Source organism: Mustela putorius, unplaced genomic scaffold (genome assembly GCF_011764305.1).
Source record: "Mustela putorius furo isolate JIRA1106 unplaced genomic scaffold, ASM1176430v1.1 tig00000281_pilon_pilon_pilon, whole genome shotgun sequence".
Classification (NCBI taxonomy): domain Eukaryota; kingdom Metazoa; phylum Chordata; class Mammalia; order Carnivora; family Mustelidae; genus Mustela; species Mustela putorius.
In genome coordinates this window covers 20,714,911-20,736,297 of record NW_025421343.1, presented here as the reverse complement: position 1 = coordinate 20,736,297, position 21,387 = coordinate 20,714,911, and positions in this window count along the sequence as shown.

Genomic DNA, 21,387 nt, shown 5'->3' with positions numbered 1-21,387 from the left:
AGGCAGAGAGACAGGCAGATAGAGAGGGAGGGAAGCAGGCTCCCTGTTGAGCAGAGATCCCCAGGCAGGGCTCAATCCCAGGATCCTGAGATCATGACCTGAGCTGAAGGCAGAGGCTTAACCCACTGAGTCACTCAGATGTCCCTTGTTTTTTCTTTTATTGCTTATGTTTAAGTGTTATATCCAATGAGGCTATGCATACATTTATGCATATATATGAAGATTAAGGTCTGAAATTATTTAAAAAGTCAATAGGTTTGGGGCACCTGGGTGGCTCAATCGGTTAAGCCTTGCCTGCCTTTAGCTCAGGTCATGATCCCAGGGTCCTGGGACTCAGCCCCACATGGGGCCCTGCTCCTTCTTCTGTCCTTCCCCAGTACCCCCCACCAAGCCCCCTTATGCTTTCTTTCTCAAATAAATAAAATCTTCAAAAAAAAAAAAGTCTATAGGATTACCTACACTTCTTAACCTTATTGCTGAATAACCTGTTTTTCTCAACATGTTAAATTTTCTATCTAAGCATAGAAAAAGCTGTGTTTTCTATAGGATGTTCTTTGTTCTGATTTCCAATTCTGTTGACCTTTCTTATGTTACCCAAGAAGCTGAAAAGTTGGCTCGCCACTTTAAAGATAACAAATATGAAAATGTTTGCCAAAAGCAGAACTGACATTTCCTTATGCCTTAAATCCAGACCTTCACTTCTAGTTATCAACCTCCTGCAAAGATATTGAACAGTGGTGATCAAATGTGTTTGTCAGATCATTGATGAAGTATATTTCTTGACATCTTATTTCTTGCTTAGGTAATGGAAACATTATGGTACATTAAAGTCCTCAAATCAGAATCACAAGTTGATGAAGACTGGGATGAGGGTGGAAAATATAAGGAGACTGGGGAAGTCTAGGATTCCCAACACAAAACAAGGAGAAATATGGCCTGGATTGGTTGTTATTGTCAGGAAATGAGAAAGCTGCCCTCTGCTATGCCCAGCACCTTCTACTCTCATAGTTTCTTCCATGATCATGTGTGTTCTTGCTCTTATTCAGAAAGAGAGAGGGTCATAGTAAGAGAATTCAAAAGGTTTGCCCGGTAGCAATGATGACAATCATTCTCTAAGCTTGTTACAGTGGTTTGAGTCTTGCTCAATATTTTCATTCTGTTCATCATTCATTACTTCTTGAGAGGCCATAAGTTCTTTTCATCTTTTAGAATAGAAGTAATTACTCAGATGACTAGAGTTTCCTCTAGTTCAAGAGATTAACTCTGTAACTTAAAATAGTCAGAACAAATCAGCTCATTCATATTCCCTAGTAGGAAGCAATAGAATACACCTCTTACATTTTTTTCCCCTGCTTCTTAACTTACTTCATGGAAACAATGTCCTATAGGCCATGGTTTGCTAGAAACACTGTGAAGAACATTCAGTATACTACTGACTTCAGCTTTTTGCTTTGGGGTAGTCTTACAGACTACCAGGTAAGTAGTATTTTAAAAGTGTCCATATTTTATGCATTTTGGAGTACAGTCCAAATGGATCATTTATTAAAATATTTATAATAAGAGAATCTGGAAATGATTATGAAAAGTGTTAAATATGATAACAAAATAGCTCAAATAATTTTTAAATTGAGATTTTTGTTCAGCTTATTTTTGTTTGTTGGTTTACTTGAGCCAAGTTAATATGAGGTTGTGACAAAATTTAGAAAAGTAATCAATCTTGGGTGCCTGGGTGGCTCAGCTGGTTAAGTGTCTGATGCTTGATTTCTGCTCAGGCCGAGATCTCAGAGTTGTGAGATCAAGGACCCGTGGGTTCTGCATTGGGCATGGAGCCTGCTTAAGATTCTCCCTCTCCCCCTTTCCCCCTTTTCTTCTCTCTGTCTCTAATAAATAAATAATAAAATATTAAAAAGTGATCAATCTGTTTATATAGTCAAAAATAAAGGACAGGTTAAAATCTGTACATGAAGAATAAACAGACAAGATTTGCAACCTTTCTACATTACATTTCTGTGCAATCAAGTAGCTGAGCCTAAAGCAGCACTTAGAAATAGGAAACCTCTTAGAAGAAACTGACAAATGTGAAGGAGGAGTGCTTTCTGTTGCTGTGATTGTTGGCATAGTCAGTTATAGTTTCAAAAAAAAGAAGAAAGAAAGAACCTGAGCAACAAATGTAGGAATCTACTGCCACTTCACTGATTAGAAAAGAAATGGGACAAAAGTCAATGACTACCTCTTGAGTAATAAGCACTTCAACAAACATTTTCATCACAATACTCAAAATTAATAATCCTGTGATTTTCTAGACAGATATTATGAAAAACTACGTCATCTTCCCACGGGAAGAAACAATGAACTTGGACTCGTGTTCTCTTTAAAAAAAATTATGACCTTACTAATTGCTCTGGGAGATTTCTCCGGAGTGGAAGATTATTTCCCCATAGCTTCCTTAGTCCTCTAGAATCTTCCATTTGTTTGGATTTTTAAAAATAACTCTTTTTATCCCTATGATAATTTTCAGACAGCGTAGTTTTTGCTACCATGGATTTGGGGAATGAAGGATAAAATATCAGAATGTAAACAGTCACTGAATGTCAGACCAAGATGATCCCACCAATCTTATTTAAACTTCCTACCAATCATCTGCTTTTCCAAATATTTAAGGAGGCTGTGGGATTTAAAACTTTATTTCAGTACACATTGTGAAAATTTTCAAGTGTCAAAAATGAAATTTTAATATCACAGTTATAGTGTGTATCTGTTTACACACTCTATGTATATCTGTCCTTCATCTATAAGATAGTTAATTTCAGGGACTTCAAAACACCATTTTTTGCTCCCAAAGGGGTGTCATGGCTCCCGCTGAGACTACATGATCTATATGACGGTCACTTTATTCCTAAAATTGCTTGTGTCTTCTTTCATTTTCACTTGAAAATCTTTCCTGTGGTTTTCCTATTCTTTAACCTTTTTCAATTTCAGGCTCTTTTGATCCTAGTTTACCTTTCACTAATTTCTGCTTATATTTATTAGTTTTTTTTCCTTGTACTTTCTTTTACTTTATATTTGTGTTCTTTATGTCTAACTTAAGTGATTAAATACTTGGCATTTTGAGGGCTTTTTTCTCCAATATAAATATTTAAGTTCAGTTATATCCTGCAATCTTTTAAGTCACATTTCAATTATAGCTAATAGCCACTGAACACTTACTATTTTTGCTGATCTGTGGTAATATTTTACATATTGTCCCTCATTTAATCCTCATACCAACACCTTTAATTCAGGAGTGTTATTTTCTTCCTTTTTTCACTGAAAGTAAAGAGGAGAAAATGACTAGGTCAAAGTCCCACAGTTAGCAAATCTTGGAGGTAAGATTCAACACAAGCCGTCTGACTCTTAAGTTCATTAAAATAAATCTCTCCCTCTAGAGCATTCATTTTATCAGTTCTGTTTCTCTGGAGAACTCTAATACAGATTCTTTCCTCAAACTTGTCTTAACCTAAATACATATTCATATTTCTAATTATATATACCATATATGTTACAAAAATATATATATACCATATATATTTACCTTTACTGTATATTATAGATAGCATATACATTTACATATTCATGTTTATAATTTTATATACCCGATATTTTACTTTTTATATATATCACCTATGGTATATATATACCATATATTTTACCTTTCATTTATTTATTAACTTAAACAAACTCATTTTATAACTGGTATCTGATTATTTCATTATTGCAATTCCTAAGTATCTAATTCTGTTGTTTGTTGACGGGTGTTATTGGCCTGTTTATTTACTCTCTCTCATTATGCCTTGTTTCCTAGTGGATCTTAGAGTTTAGACAGAGTTTATATGTTATTGTAGACAGGGCCCTGATGAAGGGAAGTCCCCTTAAAAATTATTTGAATTGGCCCAGGGACCCATAAGAAATACTATTATGAGAACATTTAGAATTTTTTCCTTGATTTGAGGTTTCCTGTACCATGAAGATGGAATAAATTCGAACCTCAAATCCATATAAGACAAGCCTGATGTTACAACACTTATAGGAGACTTTATTTTCCACCCAAGCTCAAGCCAAGACAGACATACTTATTTTATGATATTTTTTTCTCCAAAAGAAGTATTCTTCTTTATGTCACACTTTCACTAAGGGACAGCATTTTGATGGTCCCTTTTATCTAGGGGATACAATTCTAAATTCTCCAACTTGAGGTTAAAGTCCACTCTGTGGTCAAAGCGATGCCTTTAAAACACACTCCTTGTTTTTGGGACAGCCAACTCCCTCTGGACTGCTTGCTACACCTTCAAATTCCCGCTATGATTTTTAGCTTGTTCTTCACTTACTACCTCTGTAGGAATTCACTTATGTTTTAAAAATCCTAGCAATACTGAGAATCATACATATTTTATTCAGCATTCCTACCTGGTTTGTATTTTGCAGAATAGGTAGCCTTGAGATGATTATTTTCTTAGACTATCTAAAATTAATGTCCTTGATGGAACAAAACCAATTATTGTCTTAACTGCTAACCTTAGTGTTTTGAATCCTAAAATTAATTTTAAAATTTGTAAATCATTTTTTATGTATGTAATTATCTTAAACATAAAAATGAAATACAAGAAGCATGGTTCTTTCACTTCTGCATGACTTACACATTCTCTCAATTCATTAAAAGAATTCCCTTCTTACTTTTTTGTAATTATTATTTTTTATTAACTTCAATTTTATTAACTTCAATTTTAACTCCAGTAAACATACAGTGTTATATTAGATTCAGGTGTACAATATAGTACAATGTACTATATATATAGCACAACATAGTACAATGATTCAGCAATTCTATGCATTACTCAGCGCTCATCACAATAAGTGTGCTCTTCATCCCCTTCACCTAGTTCCCGCATCCCTCCAACCCCTCCTTTCTGGTAACCATTAATTCTCTAGAGTTAAGAGTCTGTTTCTTGATTTGTCTCTCCCCCCACCTTTGTTCATTTATTTGTTTTGTTTCTTAAATTCTACATATGAGTGAAATCATATGGTTTTTGTCTTAATCTCTGACTGGCTTATTTCACTTAACATTATACTTTCTAGCCTCACCCATGTTGTTGCAAATGGTAAGAGTCCATTCCTTTTTTATGGCTGAGTACTATTCCATGATATATATACCACATCTTCTTTACCCATTCATCTTTTGATGGACACTTGGGCTGTTTCCATTATTTGGCTACTGTAAATAATGTTGCAATAAAGGCAGGGATGCATGTATCCCTTGAATTAGTGTTTTTGTATTTTGGGGGTAAATACCTGGTAGTGCAATTACTGGATTATAGGGTAATTCTATTTTTAACTTTTTGAGGAAGTGCCATACTGTTTTCCAGCATGTGTGTGCCGGTTTGCAGTCACACCAATAGTACACGAAGGTTCATTTTTCTCTGCATCCTCACCAACACTTATTTCTTGTATTTTTTATTTTAGCCATTCTGACAGGTGTGAGGTGATATCTCACTGTAGCTTTGATTTGCATTTCTCTGATTCTGAGTGACTTTGAGCATCTAGTCATATGTCTGTTGGCCATCTATAGGTCTTTGTAATTATTAATAAACAATGGAAAACATGTATGAAATTTAAACTTTTCATATCTTGTTTAGAGTATGGAATTTTTGTAAACACTCTTGTGACTAATTTTCTTCAAAATGTAATTTTCTGCAAAATATAATTTTCTTCAAAATATCAATTTAAAAACAGAGTAAAACATTTAAAATTATACATTATAATTTTAAATGTTTTACTCTGTTTTTAAATTGATATTTATACATTATAATTTTAAATGTATAGTGTATAATGTATAAAGAAAGAAAAATATAGGACATGATTTCGAAATTATGCTAGTATGTCAATTTCTCTGTTGTGACAGTATGTGTGCTGAATTTTGCATTTTCATCTTGAATCTTGTATGTTTAAGGTGTCAAGTAAACAAATGGGTGAAATTCTTTGTCTACTTCATTCCCATAAAGGACAATTCCCAGAAGTACAAGAATATGTTTTGGAGTATCTGTGCAAGTGGTTTTTAAAAGTAGCATTAAAAATGAACATGCATTTGATAAAACACACACTGTGAATGAACCTGAAGGACATTACACGCTAAATGAAAGAAGCCAGATATAGCAAGAAATAGGCCCCAAGACCTCATTTATCTATGAAATCTAAGTCAGCTCAGTGGGGAGTCTGGATTCTCTCTCTCCCGCTCATTCTTTTCCTCCCAAGGAATGCAGAAAGAGAAACTCTCTCTCCCCCAACTAACTAACTAACTAACTAAATCTCTTAAAAAACAAACAAACAAACAAACAAAAAAAACAACTAAGCATCAAACTCATAGAAACCAAGAGTAGAAAAGTGGTTACCAGGGCAAGGGAGGTGGGAAAAATGGGGAGATGTTGGTCAAAGGGTACCAAGTTGTAGTTATGTAGAATGAATAATTTCTAGAGAGCTAAGGTACAGCATGGTGAGTAATGATCAGGTTGTACATCTTAAATATATACAATTTGTTAAACAAGAACTATAGAATACATATTTGGGGAATGGGATGAAGAATGACAGAGGCAATATATATGTTATGCAGAGTCTTTTAGTCACACGGACGCATGCACATATACAGAAACACCTGGGCTAGAATACTGATGAAGTCACACTACTATGAATAGTGTGTACACACGCAAAAAAAAAACCTCTTCTATTGAATTTTAATCACATACGTGCATTTTTGAGACAATCAACCACTCTTTAAAACAATTTTTATAAGGCAATTTAAACTGTCTTTGGAGATAAGCCATTTGTATTGCACATTAAAGAAAAATAAAGAAAAGCTCACTTGCATATATGCTTGATTTCTTCCCAGCTAGAGACAGGAAATTTCCAAAGTGGAATAGAAGTAGAAGCTCTGATCATCTTGAATCATCTTCATCTCCTTTTAGCATGTGAAAATTTTGTTTGATGAGTCAGTAGTAGTGTATGCATTTTAACTGTTTTTAAAGGTTTCATTTATTTATTTGACAGAGAGATCACAAGTAGGCAGAGAGGCAAGCAGAGAGAGAGACAGGGAAGCAGGCTTCCTGCTGAGCCGAGAGCCCAATGTGGGACTCCATTCCAGAACCCTGAGATCATGACCTGAACAGAAGGCAAAGGCTTAACCCACTGAGTCACCCAGGTGCCCTACATATGCAATCTTTTTCATTGATTAGAGTTTTAGATATTTTTGTTTCGTTACGTTGTTTTCCTTCCTCAGGTCATACAACTATACTTATGGTGGATTGTCTTTGCCTTGCTTTCATTTCAAGTCTTCTTTCTTTCTCTCTCTCCTTTATTTTGCTATCATAAAGATATTGTAATGTATAATCTTTTAGCACATGTCAGTAAGTTTTTCTATGGCAATTGCTAGGGCAATTTTAAATTAAGCTATAACAATTTTAAAATTTAATACCTATTGCTAAAAATGACTATTACAATTCATATTACACAAATCACAGAAAAGGAGGACTGTGTCCCTTTACTCTGGATAACACTTGCTATCAAACTTCTCCTTTTCCCTGTACTGAGAAGTATAATATGATACCTAATAACTGAATTAATTTGCATTATCTTAATTATCAGATATATTAAATGGTTTATGATATGTTTATTGGATGTCTTTATTTCTCTGTGAATTCTTATTCATTTGTCCATTTTTCTTTTTTTTCTTATTGATTCGTGGGAACTCCTTATATATGTTGACATTAATCCTTTTTTTTTTAAATTTTTATTTATTTATTTGACAGAGAGAAATCACAAGTAGATGGAGAGGCAGGCAGAGAGAGAGAGAGAGAGGGAAGCAGGCTCCCTGCTGAGCAGAGAGCCCGATGCGGGACTCGATCCCAGGACCCTGAGATCATGACCTGAGCCGAAGGCAGCGGCTTAACCCACTGAGCCACCCAGGCGCCCCTAATCCTTTCTTTTATATATTAAATATAGTCCTTATGTATGTCTATGTATATATTATATACTTTTCCACTTTTAATATTTGTCTTTTGTGTTACACACATTTTTAAAAATGAAGTGTAGCTGTAATTATTCATTCCTTCCTAATGACCTTCTGCTTTATCACTAAGGGGTCCTCCTTTCCCTACGCTAAATCATAAATACATTTTCCTATACATTCTGCTAATATTTCATAGAATTTTTACATTTAGATATTTATCATATCAGCAATTTATGTGTAAATTTGTGAGAAGAAATTTTTTTAAAGGATTTTATTTATTTATTTTACAGAGAGAGAGCTCACAAGTAGGCAGAGAGGCAGGCATGGAGGAGGGGGAATTAGGCTCCCTGCTGAGCAGAGAGCCCGATGCAGAGCTTGATCCCAGGACCCCAAGATCTGAGCCAAAGGCAGAGGCTTAACCCACTGAGCCACCCAGGTACCCCTAATCTCTTTATTTTAATTCAAGTTAAGAGCCAAAATTTCTATGGGGAGAAACTCTTTTTCAATGGAAGGCTACTTTATGTATCAGATAATATAATACCAAAGGAATGTATCATTTACCTGAAAATATTTTTTATAATTGTGAGTTTATAAAATAAAATTTGTAATACAGACCTATATTATATGTGATCTTGTCTGCTACATTTGTCACCCAGTCTTTGGCAGAATTTATAGGGTTCTAGTATACAGAAAATGAGAAATGAGTTCAGCTATGCTTAGCAGTGACACAATGGAAAATGGACATAATAACATAGTATGTGTGAACAAAGGAACACCTGGGGCCTTTTGCCTAGAGAACAGAAATCTTCAAAGATTAATAGTTATCTTTAAATGTTTGAAATAATATCATATGTAAAGAGAATTGACCAATAAATAAGAGATGGAGAGAAGCAACATTTAGTTTAATGATATAGAAATCTATTTAATATGAAAACTGACAAGAAGTGAGTAGGTGGTCACGGGAAGAAGGTCACTAAGAGAGGATAAATGGCATCTTTCAGACCATACAAAATGGAACTGGGATTAGACTGTCAGCTGAATGTTTGTTGTTGTTGTTTTAAGATTTTATTTATTTATTTGACAGAGATCACAAGTAGTCAGAGAGAGAGGAGGAAGCAGGCTCCCTGCGGAGCAGAGAGCCCAATGCAGGGCTTGATCCCAGGACCCTGGATCCTGACCTGAGCCGCAGGCAGAGGCTTTAACCCACTGAGACACCCAGGTGCCCCCTGAACGTTATTTCTAAGATAGTATTTAATTTTGTGCCATATCACTTGGAACTTTCATAGCTTCATGAAAATCAAATGATAGGAATATGAACTGAGGAATTTTCTAATGAAAATTTAAATTTTATTGGAAATGTAATGAAAAGTATTATAGTGAATTGACTGAGAAACAATATGTGTTTTTAAATTTTTGTTGATTGCCATAAATACTTAATATCACAGACAGGTGAGGGAGAGGAAAGTAGAAATGCAAAGCTAAGAGGTTAACAGCAATGGGGTGGCGGGAAAGGCTGACATTTCTGGAGCCTACAATATTCTAGGAGCTCACAACTCATATAATCTGTTTGCTGTTGACCTGTATGTTGGGTTTTCAGCACATTCCCAGACATCTAAGCCACTTATTTCCATGCTGCTTTAATCACTTTGATTTTTGCTTGCAAGAGTCTTTAAATTTCTCTCAGTGCAATTCAAAATGCTTTAAACAAAGGATTATTAAGCAAAACATGTTTTAGACTGTACCATAGCAATTGTTTTTCTAAGTTATATGCAAACAGTATAGAGTTATATATTTTTTAAAAAAGACTTGGATACATGCAGGAGCTGGAATGTCTGTCTGTTAATGGAAGTGGAAGCCCTGAGAAAGTGTATTAATTCACCCAAAATAGTGTATTTCACACTAATTTACTTCATGACACTGGTATCTGAATTTGCAGGATATATAATTATTTGGGGAATTAATAAAGTTTATGCGGGCCTGACTATGATCACATATATTATTTGCATGTTCAACATGGGAAGGAAGGAACAGAACTGGGTATCTGGGATGACAAAGAAGAATAAAACCAAAACCCTCCCATGGTGTTCAGCCATGGCAAGTGTGCATGGGCAAGGACCAGGGAATGGAGGGTCCAACAGAGTCACCATGACAAATGCATATGGCTAATATTATCAATGAAATTTGCTCATGAAGAAACAGAAAAACAGGAAGGTCATTCACTTGCCAGGGACAGAATTTCTCTTAATTTCTTTATTATCTCTTCTCGTGTAATTCAGCCTACCTAATGCAGGACACGGGAAAATAGAAAGAAGTATTCAGAAAGAAAACCGTGTTAGGTTCTTCATTAAGTGTCCCTAAAGGTCAAATAATGACAGCTTGTGTTCTGACATTTCGGCAAATGATTATACAGGAGACACTCAAAGAAAAATCCACTTAGCCTTGGTTAAATGGAAAGGTGATAAAACTTCAGCACACGTGTTTCCTGAATGGCATCTACTTGAAGCATTCCTTCCTCTCTCCTTTCCTCCCTCCCTCCATTTCTTCTCCTTTCCATCCTATAACACCTCCTTTTATTTATTTTTGTAATTTCCTCCCTGCTGACTTACTTCAATATAAAATGTACCTAAAATGAAAAAAAATTATAAATGCTAAAATATAAATTCTGGACTCTGAATCAAAATACAGGTGGGTCCCTTTTCTAAAAGAAAAAGTTGTGCCCCCTCACCTTTCTCCCTACCCTCTGGTTATTAGGACATTGGCACTGATTGAAGGGCAGTGTGCTGAATGGCAAAATAATCTCTAAGCATATCTTTTAACTAAATGCTCAGCATGGTACTCCTAGTACTGAATGCTTTAATTGGCTATTTTCTCCCTCTGGAACCCAGAATAAAAATGGTAATCCAATTTTGCAGACACTGTTAGCACTGTTTGGCATTTTCCTAATAAAGCCACAATGCTCCTGGCCTTTCATCAGAGCTTTCCAGTAGTTTCTCCAAACCATTCTACCCTAATTACTATAGCCTGGAAGCATCACCTCCCACCCCCTGCAAGTTTTACTGAGCAATCAGCAATTTGCTGAGAGGAATGGTGACCATGTTATATTTCTCAGACTTTCATGTAGTCGGGCTTCTTTTAAATCAATTCCGCTTTCTGTTCAGCCTTTGAAGGATGATAGTGGGGCTGCTATTTCCAATTTTCAGAGAGTAATCGGTAGCAATAGGTAGAAATGCCTCCTATGAAGAGTTAATTATCATGTCCGTTAACCTGTGGATCAGAGCTGGATGAGAAACTGGGTGAGGAAGTGTCAGGCAAGACGACCTGTCGTCTCCCTGCTTGTAATATGATTTCATGAGCATGGTTTTTCCTTAGTTCTGATTTAGCCTTCATTTGAGTGAGAAAGAATTGCCTCAGAAAATGGAAGTATTTGGTCCCTGACAGGATTGCCTGCAAGTCAAGCCACTGTTTTCTTCATATTAGCCATCCATTTCCCCCCCACACCAAAAAAGGGGAGAAGGGAGGACTTCTTTGTCTGGAGATTCCTTTTTGAACTCCAAAGGGTGGTGTTCAGGAATCAGTGAAATAGTTCTCTTCTTTTTGAGGAGAGATTTGTTATTAACACTGTCCTCAATAAATAGAAGGCATGGAGAGTAGAGGTAAGTTTGAATCAGATAAATACAGAGTGATTCATTAGAGGAGAACTTCAAATTGCACACCCCCAGAAGAGGAAGAAGGAAAGGGTGACACAGGGGCTGAGTTTACTTCAACACTGACAAAATGCCAGCAATTCATACCTGGAGGGAAATAGAACAAAAGAACCATCACATAGAATCAATATTCTCCTGAAGAAACCATGTTTGAAGAGAACATGAGGCATTAGGATTTGGTCATAGTGGGGTACCTGGGTGCCACAATTGGTTAACTGTCTGACTCTTGGTTTCGGCTCAGACCCTGATGTCAGGATCATAAGATCATGCCCCACATTGACCTCTGGGCTCAGCATGGAGTCTGCTTAAGATTCTCTTTACCCCACCCTGTGCATCCCCCCAAATAAATAAATAAACCTTTAAAAAAGAGAATTTGATCAACATTTCACATGCAGCATTTTCATTTTTTCTTCAGAGGAACTCTTTGATGATACATTATTTGCATTTCATACACTGAGTATTGGGAAAATTAAGACTTGTCCCCCAATCACAGAGCCAAAGGGAGAAGCAGTGAGATGTCCTAGGCTCTGAGCCCTTTGCTCTGTCTACTTGTAGTACATTGTCTCAAATTAAGAAGCACTTACATGTAAAGACAAAAAGATGTTTAAATACTGTTACATAAGTTCTTCAAGCAGAGATATATAATCTTCATTAAGCTGTCTAATCATTCATTTAACATATACTTACAAGGAGTACTATATGCCTGAGGATATGGATATAATATAAAATGTACACAAAATAGAAGTTTTTTTTAAAGATTTTATTTATTTATTTGACAGAGATCACAGGTAGGCAGAGAGGCAGGCAGAGAGAGAGAGGAGGAAGCAGGTTCCCTGCTGAGCAGAGAGCCCAATGTGGGGCTCCTTGATCCCAGAACCCTGGGACCATGACCTGAGCTGAAGGCAGAGGCTTTAACCCACTGAGCCAACCAGGTGCCCCGACAAAATTGAGTTTTAAAAACACTCACTGTATAGAAGGAAAAATATAGAGTGAACAGATAATCATTATTGTGATGAACTTTCTGAGGGAATATTAGTGCTATAGAAGTGCATGCTGCCCCATCTAATTTATAGGTTTCTATAACATGAGAACATGAGGGTGAGATCACAGGGTCTGCTCACTCTCACAACTCTTATTTTTTTCAATTTTACTGAAAATATTAGCTAACAAATTAGGCAGAGATTAGGAAGGAGGAGATTAAACTATCACTCATTGCACTAGAAATTATCTAATACCCAAACCCACCAGGGAACCATTGAAAAACCACACAAACCACATTAAAATGCCATCAGTAGGGTATAAAATCAATATAATCAATACCATTCAATATATAAAACAGAAACCACTTCGATGATGTATGGTAAAAGAAAAGTGTCCTCATTTTTAATAGCAACAGACTGATTTAAAAAAAGGTAATATGCTTAACAGGAAAAGCACAAGACACATATGGAGAAATGTTTAACATACCCCCATAAGAGAAAAAAAGAAAAAGAAAAAGAAAAGCAGAAACAAATGCAAATACAGATTATGTTCTGATAGAAAGTCTTAAAATATAAACATGCCAATTTTCTCTGAATTAATTTATAGTTCTAAGATGATTTAAATAAGAGAACAGCACTTTCTTTTCTTTTTTTGCAAATAATCAAGGTGCTTCTAAAGCTTGGTGGGAAAATAACAGAAATAGACAGGAAACTATGAAAATAAAGATCAGAGAGATGGGTTTAGTCATACTATTTATTGAAATAATTACAAAGTCTAAATAAATAAGACTTTATGGTCATGTCTTATGAACAGAGATGAAAACCAAAGGAAAAAAACAGAAATGCCAGAATTAGATCCAAGTGCATTTGGCAACCTGACCTATGAAGGACAGTATATATATATAATCAGTGAAAAAAATAGAGCTAATTCAATAAATGGTCTTAGGACAACTGGACACTCATCTAGACATAGTCAGTTTCATACCTTCTATCCTTCACCAGAATAAATTTCTAAGGAATTAAAGATACAAATGTAAAAAAATAAAAACCATAAAACTAGACCATAAAATAATGCATTATTCCTAACCTTGGAGCAAGAATAGTATTTCTCATTTTGACTAAAAATTCAGGAGCCATTAAAATGGATACATTCAAGTAATTTTACTTTATTTTATTTAAATGTTTTATTTATTTATGAGAGAGAGAGAGAGAGAGAGAGAGAGAGAGAGAGAACACAGATGGGGAGGAGGGGAGGGGATGGCCAGAGAGAGAAGCAGGCTCCCAGAGAGGGAGGCTCAATCCCAGGACTCTGGGATTATGACCTGAGCTGAAGGCAGCCACTTAACCAAATGAGCCACCCAGGCACCCCATGTCCAAGTAATTTTAAAAAGGACATCTGTATGCCTTTAAATAAAGAAAAGAAAAGCAAAACACATCAAAAATAACATAAGCAAAATATATATAAACTGTTGTATTTTGAATTCGTATTACCTATGAATGGGTAGGTTTTGATAAATAATCTTGAAAGCTTTAAAAAAAAATCAGACTCACAATAGAAACAAATAAGCAAAAAATATTAATAGAGAGTTCAGTAAAAAAGAAAGAAAGAAAGAAAGAGAACAAACAAAAGAAAGAGGAAATACAAATGAGTCTAAAAATTAATCCAGGTAATAGCAATTCTGTCCTTTCTGTTGCTCAAACCAGAAAACTTGGAAGAGTAATTTACTCTTTTATTTATTTCCCTTACATCATATATCCAAAAGTTCAGGAAGTCTTGTTTGCTATATCTTCAAAATATATCCAGGAGCTGATAGCCCACTACCATGCTGGGCCAAGCTGCCATCTTATCTATAGGGTTGCTGGATTAGTCCTCTAACTGGCCTTTCTGCTTCTTTCCTTGCTCTCTATGGTCATTTCTAACAGCAACTAGAGGAGTCCTTCTAAAATGCATGTCAGATCAAATCCATTTTCCTCTTTTGCTCAGATTCCTCAATAGCTTTCCATTTCTTCCAGAATGAAAGTCCAAATCTTTTCTCTTGTCTACAAAGCCCTATCCACTGTGGCTTTTCACTCTTTCTCTGACAACTTCAACACCTCCTCTCCTGTTTCTGCTCCAGTCACACTGAGCACCTTCATATTCCTCCATAATGCTGGATCTTCTCCTTGCTTGACAACTTTGCTCTGGTTGTTTCTTCTATATGGAGCTCATTTTCTCCAGATACGTGGTTAGGCCAGTCTCCCTACTTCAAGTTTTTGCCTGGATGTAATTCTACCAATGAAATCTTTTATTGACTTTCGTTCCCTCTTCACCTTATTCTATTTTTATTTCTTCATCATTATCACCATTCAATGTACTACATAGTTATATATATGAATATATGCATAATCACATACCTATGTGTTTTCTTTCTGCTTAGTACACTTTTATATTCCCATTACTTAGAATAAGGCTGCCACTTAGTAAAGACTCAATAGATACCTGCTCAATGAATATATTTAATTCTACTCTTTAATTCTACTCTTTCTCTTACAGAGAAAGGTAAATTGAAATTCCAATGAGATGCCATTTTCACATAACAAATTGGCAAAAATCAGAAGTTGGTAAGATGTTCTGGAAACATACTTTCATAAATTACTGGTGGGAGTATAAAATGGTACAAACCATATGGAGGGAAATTTGGTAATATCTCCAAAAACACACTGGTACATGTCCTTTAACATAGCAAGTCTAATATCAGTTATGCAAAGAGGAAATGACATATGCTCAGGTTATTCATCATGTTGCTGTTAAAATTTTTTAAAAAAAGAAAACAGAAAAAAACTAAATATTAATAAAGAACTGATTGAACAAATTATATGATACATTAATACACTAGAATACTATATGGCTGGAAAAAATTATGAGTAGTTCTCTGTGCATGGATTTGAAAAGCTTTCCAAAGCATCTTGCTAAATTTTAAAGAAGCGCAGAGCAGTGCATGCTGTAATCTAGCATTTGTGTAGTAAAGGAAACTAAGCAAATATATATTTACATTTGTTTGTATCCATCAACTGTGGAAAGATACAGGAGAGATTAACTGGTGTTTGTAGTATGGAAGTAGCAGGAAAAGGAAAACAAAGGTGAACAAGAGATAGTTCTCTTTATATTTTAATTTTTTTGGAGTTTTGGACCATGTTAAAATGATATATTTAAAAATACTGAATATATAAACAATTTTAAAATTACTATAAGATCATATAGACTAGAAACCACAAGAGAGGAATAGAAAAAGATTGACTTTTCAGTCACATTCTAAAGAGTAACAAAAAACCACAGACTGGGCGGCTTATGAACAATGACAGGCTGGGAAGTCCAAGATCTCAAGCATCAGTTTTCTTCAGAACTTAAGTCTATTAAACTTTTGAAAATAGATCGTAGAAAATCAATATGTAAATGGACGAACTCAGCCATATGGAAAAACACCCACCTAAGTAATTATTTCTTAGAAATAGGCGGTCTTAATCAAGAGATGGGGGTGTACTTTCTATCAAAATATGACTACATTAGCATGTTTAAATTGTGACTAAGACAATGCTATTAATAAATGAAAAGGAAAAGGATAGCCACTGAAGGTCAATGGTTGATTAGAAACGGAAATGCCAGAGTCAGATTGAGAAGCTGGCAGTTTAACCCACAGTGGCTCATGGTGGAGGTCCTCTGGACAATGGTCATTAGCTTGTGGTCTGCTTAGCATATGTACTGACTGTGGAGATGGATGCAACAAACTGTTAAAATCTGAAGTCAAAAATCCATAGAAAGAATCCCACTTCACTGTGTTACTTTAATTAAAAACAACTTTCTAATTATTATCAGATGCAGCTTTCAGAAAGTGAATAAAGGATAAGGCTCATTTGAAACATTCCATTTTATTTTATGGTATTTTTCTCCCGGTGGAAATCAATACATGTACGTTTTATTCTCTGGATGTTTTGGTGAATGTAAATCCATTTCCCTGCCTTAGATTATCCTAGGGATACTAACAAATGCTAAAAAACCCATGAAACTGAAGGCTAGGTACAAAACTGATGTCGTATCAGAAAAGGTACTGCCAGAAGGAATTGTCTGGATGACCAGCTAGTGACATTACTGATGTTACCTTCTATTACTGTACTCCTCCTCCTCCAATGATGAAACCAAAGGTAATTTGCTAGAGGAACACAGGATTGAAAGAATGAGGTGAGTGAATAAACATCCATAATGTTCCAGTTGTTTTTAAAGTTACTAGGATGAAAATGTGAAAAGTTTTTTGTTTTCCAGAATAAGTAGCCGTCAAAAAAGAGAATTGTGTAATTCAAAAAAGAGAATATATTATATCCTATTCTGTTAATATAGAACAACCATGAAATGCACTGTCAATTAATTACCAAGTAGGGCACCTTTCATAAAAAACTGAATTCCCTCCTTCTCAATCACTGTGCAAATAAAAATTGATAAGAAAATCCATGTCTCCTTCTGTTAATGATCACTCTTGCAAAGAGTATTCCATTAGGAAAAAAACAACACTTCCCACACAGCATCACTTTTTTTCCCCAAAGTATGGGTATGGTGACTAATAGCTTTCTTTTAAGTATAGAATCACGGAGGTAGAGAACTTATAAGAACATAGTTCTAGAAGCTCCTCATCCCTAATTATTCAAATTATTTTTATGGAGTTTTATTTTATTTCTCTTAAACCATTTTCTTTTAAATACTTGGCCACGAGAGTTCTTTTTTGCCTCATATGGTGAATTTTTGAAAAAAATTAAGTATTTACTGAATACTAGAGAATGGAGTCGGGTAATAGAGGCCTCTGTCCTAAGTTCTGCTCTGTCTCTTAAAGCTACTTGACATTCTGGGCCATTTGATCTCTTCTTCCTCCCAAACTATAATCTACTGACTGTTGCATACCTTTTGGTTTCTTTCTTTCCATTATTCTTATGCTACTTAATTACTCACTGTTGCAGGCAAAAGATGCTACCTTACATATTATGTGGAGAATTAAATAAGGTAATAGTTGTAAACATACAAGGAAGTGCTCCTTATTTTCTGTAACAAGTATGCACTTCACAAATATTACTTCAGATAATACTCAAAATCAGCTTCCGTATCTCTGTATTGCAGAGGAAATACCAGCGATCACTTCTGACCACAGTTAGTAAGAGGCAATCTCATGTTCAGAGCTCATTTCTATTTTTTTGTTTGTTTGTTTTTTGGTTTTTGTTTTTACTCCATGACATATTCCTCCAAGAAGCAAACAAGATTGTTGACTGGCTTTTCTTTTTCTTATTGATCCTTTCCATACTACTCCTTTCCAGCCCTTCTGAGATGGGTGCTCTGGGGATGAGTTCCAGATTCCTAGGTACCAACCCTTATCCATGGATTGCACTTCAACCTGGATTCTTTTTTTTTTTTTTTTTTTTTTTTAAAGATTTTATTTATTTATTTGACAGAGAGAAATCACAAGTAGATGGAGAGGCAGGCAGAGAGAGAGAGAGGGAAGCAGGCTCCCTGCCGAGCAGAGAGCCTGATGCGGGACTCGATCCCAGGACCCTGAGATCATGACCTGAGCCGAAGGCAGCGGCTTAACCCACTGAGCCACCCAGGCGCCCTTCAACCTGGATTCTGCAAAAGGAGACTGATTAGATGATCTATCACAGTCTCCTTAGCCACCATAACAGTGGAATCCAACTCTGGTATCTTTGCTTCGGTACCCCAGGAATAAATTCTAAGAATGATTATAATGCAGGACGTTTATCAGGAAGTGTCTGTGTTAGTTCAGGGAGTTTTGGTGGGATGCCATAGATTGGGTGGCTTATGAACAACAGATAGGCTGGGAAATCCAAGATCACAGAGCTAGCATATTTGGTGTTTGGAGGAAGCCCATTCCTGGTCTGTAGATAGTCATCCTTTCCCTGTGTTCTCACAGAGAGTAAGGGCCAGATTGTTCTCTGGAGTCTCTTTTATGAGGTACTAATCTCATTCATGAAGGCTCTAGCTTTGTGACCTAATCTCACCTCCCACAGGCCCCAACTGCTAACACCATCTCATTGGGGGTTGGGATTTCAACATAGGAATTTTGTTCAACATTTAGTCCATAACAGTGTACTTGATGACAATAGGAAAATGAAGAAAGCAGGATTCGTTTCAGGGGGAACCTGTTGTTCAACATCTAGTCCATAACAGTGTACTTAATGACAATAGGAAAATGAAGAAAGCAGGATTCGTTTCAGGGGGAACCTCAACTATGATGCAGTAGCAAAAGCCTCAGCCCATTCCACAGTGAACCTTGGGGCTTGACTGGCCTTTCAGAGTTTTCCCAATGTTAGGCAAGAGGTCAGGTCCTTGCATTCCCACATCAGAAGTCATTAGATGTAGGCTACCTGGGAAGAGGCATAAGTTTGACAAGGTATATCCCTTTATCCTGAGGCAAAGCCTGGGGAGGAACTCAGCTATAAGCCATCAACAGAAATCATATCTTAGTGGGTGGGGAGAATGAAAGCCTTGGCCTGAAGAGTGAATCTTGATGGCACACAAGAGTATTCACTACACCTGATCTCTCTTCTCCACTGTGGTATGCCTGGGCTCCTGCCTAGATTTTATCTGTCTCTTTGCCCAGAGTCATAGTCTAGTTGTATCCTTTATTTCTCTAATTGGTTCAAGTCCAGCAGTTGGTGATGTCTTTTTTGGAAGGAAGCCCATGAGGTCTAACCATAAACTGGTCATATATATTGGGTTTTTCAGGATACTTCACCCCATTATGAACATATTAACAAGAGTTTATTAGCTATTCTTAAATTGACTGCTCATTCACTATACAATTTGAAAATAGTCAATATTGACCTCTCTGCCTCATGTCTTTACTGAGCTTTGGCCCAGTCCACATTTCTATAAATTTTGTGGATTTCAGCTTTGGTATATTACTTGTAAACTGGTCTTTAACTTTCTGGGACTCACATGTTCACTTGGACATGGATTGGGAAGTGTTAAAAATCTCCAAAAGTTGTGATGCTGGACATGTATGATTTGACATTTTTACCAACATTTGTTACTACTTACTTTAATATTTTGCAAGATTAAAAGAGCTTTTTTTTTAAACACAGGCTACAAGAAGGCAAATTTCTACAAAAGTCATCCCAAATGATAGACCATAGGCTCTAAAACACTGCGAAGACCACTATGCCTATGTAAGGCAGTAGAAGTTGACATAGAGGGTCAGGATTCAACTAGCAAGTATTTCTTTATTTGCCTTCCTTTCTAACACACTTAGTTCCCTTTTGGCCATTTCTTTCCCTTGAAAAAATCTCACTTCTCTTATGTAAATAGGAAATCTGGCAGAGTATTTCAAATATGAATACTGACATTTGAGAGAAAGGTTTAATTGGTTGGGTGCCATTATCACTGATGGGAGAGTTGTAGAAGGAGTGGGGTTGGTTAAGAAGGATAAGATGATTCATGAACTGTAAATAGCTGTGAAGAATGTGACCATAAGGCTTAGTAGAAGGGCTGAGGTATTGTTTTTTAACATATTTTTGGCTTTAATAATTAAGTCTTGTGAGGAAAAAATTGCTGGGGAGGAAAGTCAGACGGTAGGGACTTAAGGACAGAGCCAGTGGAAAGAAGATGGCAAGAGCTGGCAGAGATGGCAGGAGAGAGTGTGAACTCACTCTTCTAAGACTAAAAGAAAGAAAGACAAAGGCAAAGAACAGAGAGAAAATGTGTTGAGGTAGGGGACAGTGACAATGGAAAATATAAATGCTATGTGCAATAATATAAAAAAGAGAAGAGGTCAACTCAACTTTTGAGGTTGTGAGATGAATTAAAAATGAATGTGGGACTGCAGAAAAATGAAATTAGACCATTTCCTTATACCACACACGAAAATAGACTCAAAATGGATGAAGGGCCTCAATGTGAGAAAGGAATCCATCAAAATCCTTGAGGAGAACACAGGCAGCAACCTCTTCGACCTCAGTCGCAGCAACGTCTTCCTAGGAACATCGCCAAAGGCAAGGGAAGCAAGGGCAAAAATGAACTCTTGGGATTTCATCAAGATCAAAAGCTTTTGCACAACAAAGGAAACAGTTAACAAAACCAAAAATCAACTGACAGAATGGGAGAAGATATTTGCAAACGACATATCAGATAAAGGGCTAGTGTCCAAAATCTATAAAGAACTTAGCAAACTCAACACCCAAAGAACAAATAATTCAATCAAGAAATGGGCAGAGGACATGAACAGACATTTCTGCAAAGAAGACATCCAGATGGCCAACAGACACATGAAAAATTGCTCCATATCACTCGGCATCAGGGAAATACAAATCAAAACCACAATGAGATATCACCTCATACCAGTCAGAATGGCTAAAATTAACCAGTCAGGAAATGACAGATGCTGGTGAGGATGCAGAGAAAGGGGAGCCCTCCTACACTGCTGGTGGAAATGCAAGCTGGTGCAGCCACTCCAAAAAACAGCATGAAGTTTCCTCAAAATGCTGAAAATAGAACTACCCTATAACCCAGCAATTGCATGACTGGGTATTTACCCTAAAGATACAAACATAGTGATCCGAAGGGGCATGTGCACCCGAATGTTTATAGCAGCAATGTCCACAATAGCCAAACTATGGAAAGAACCTAGATGTCCATCAA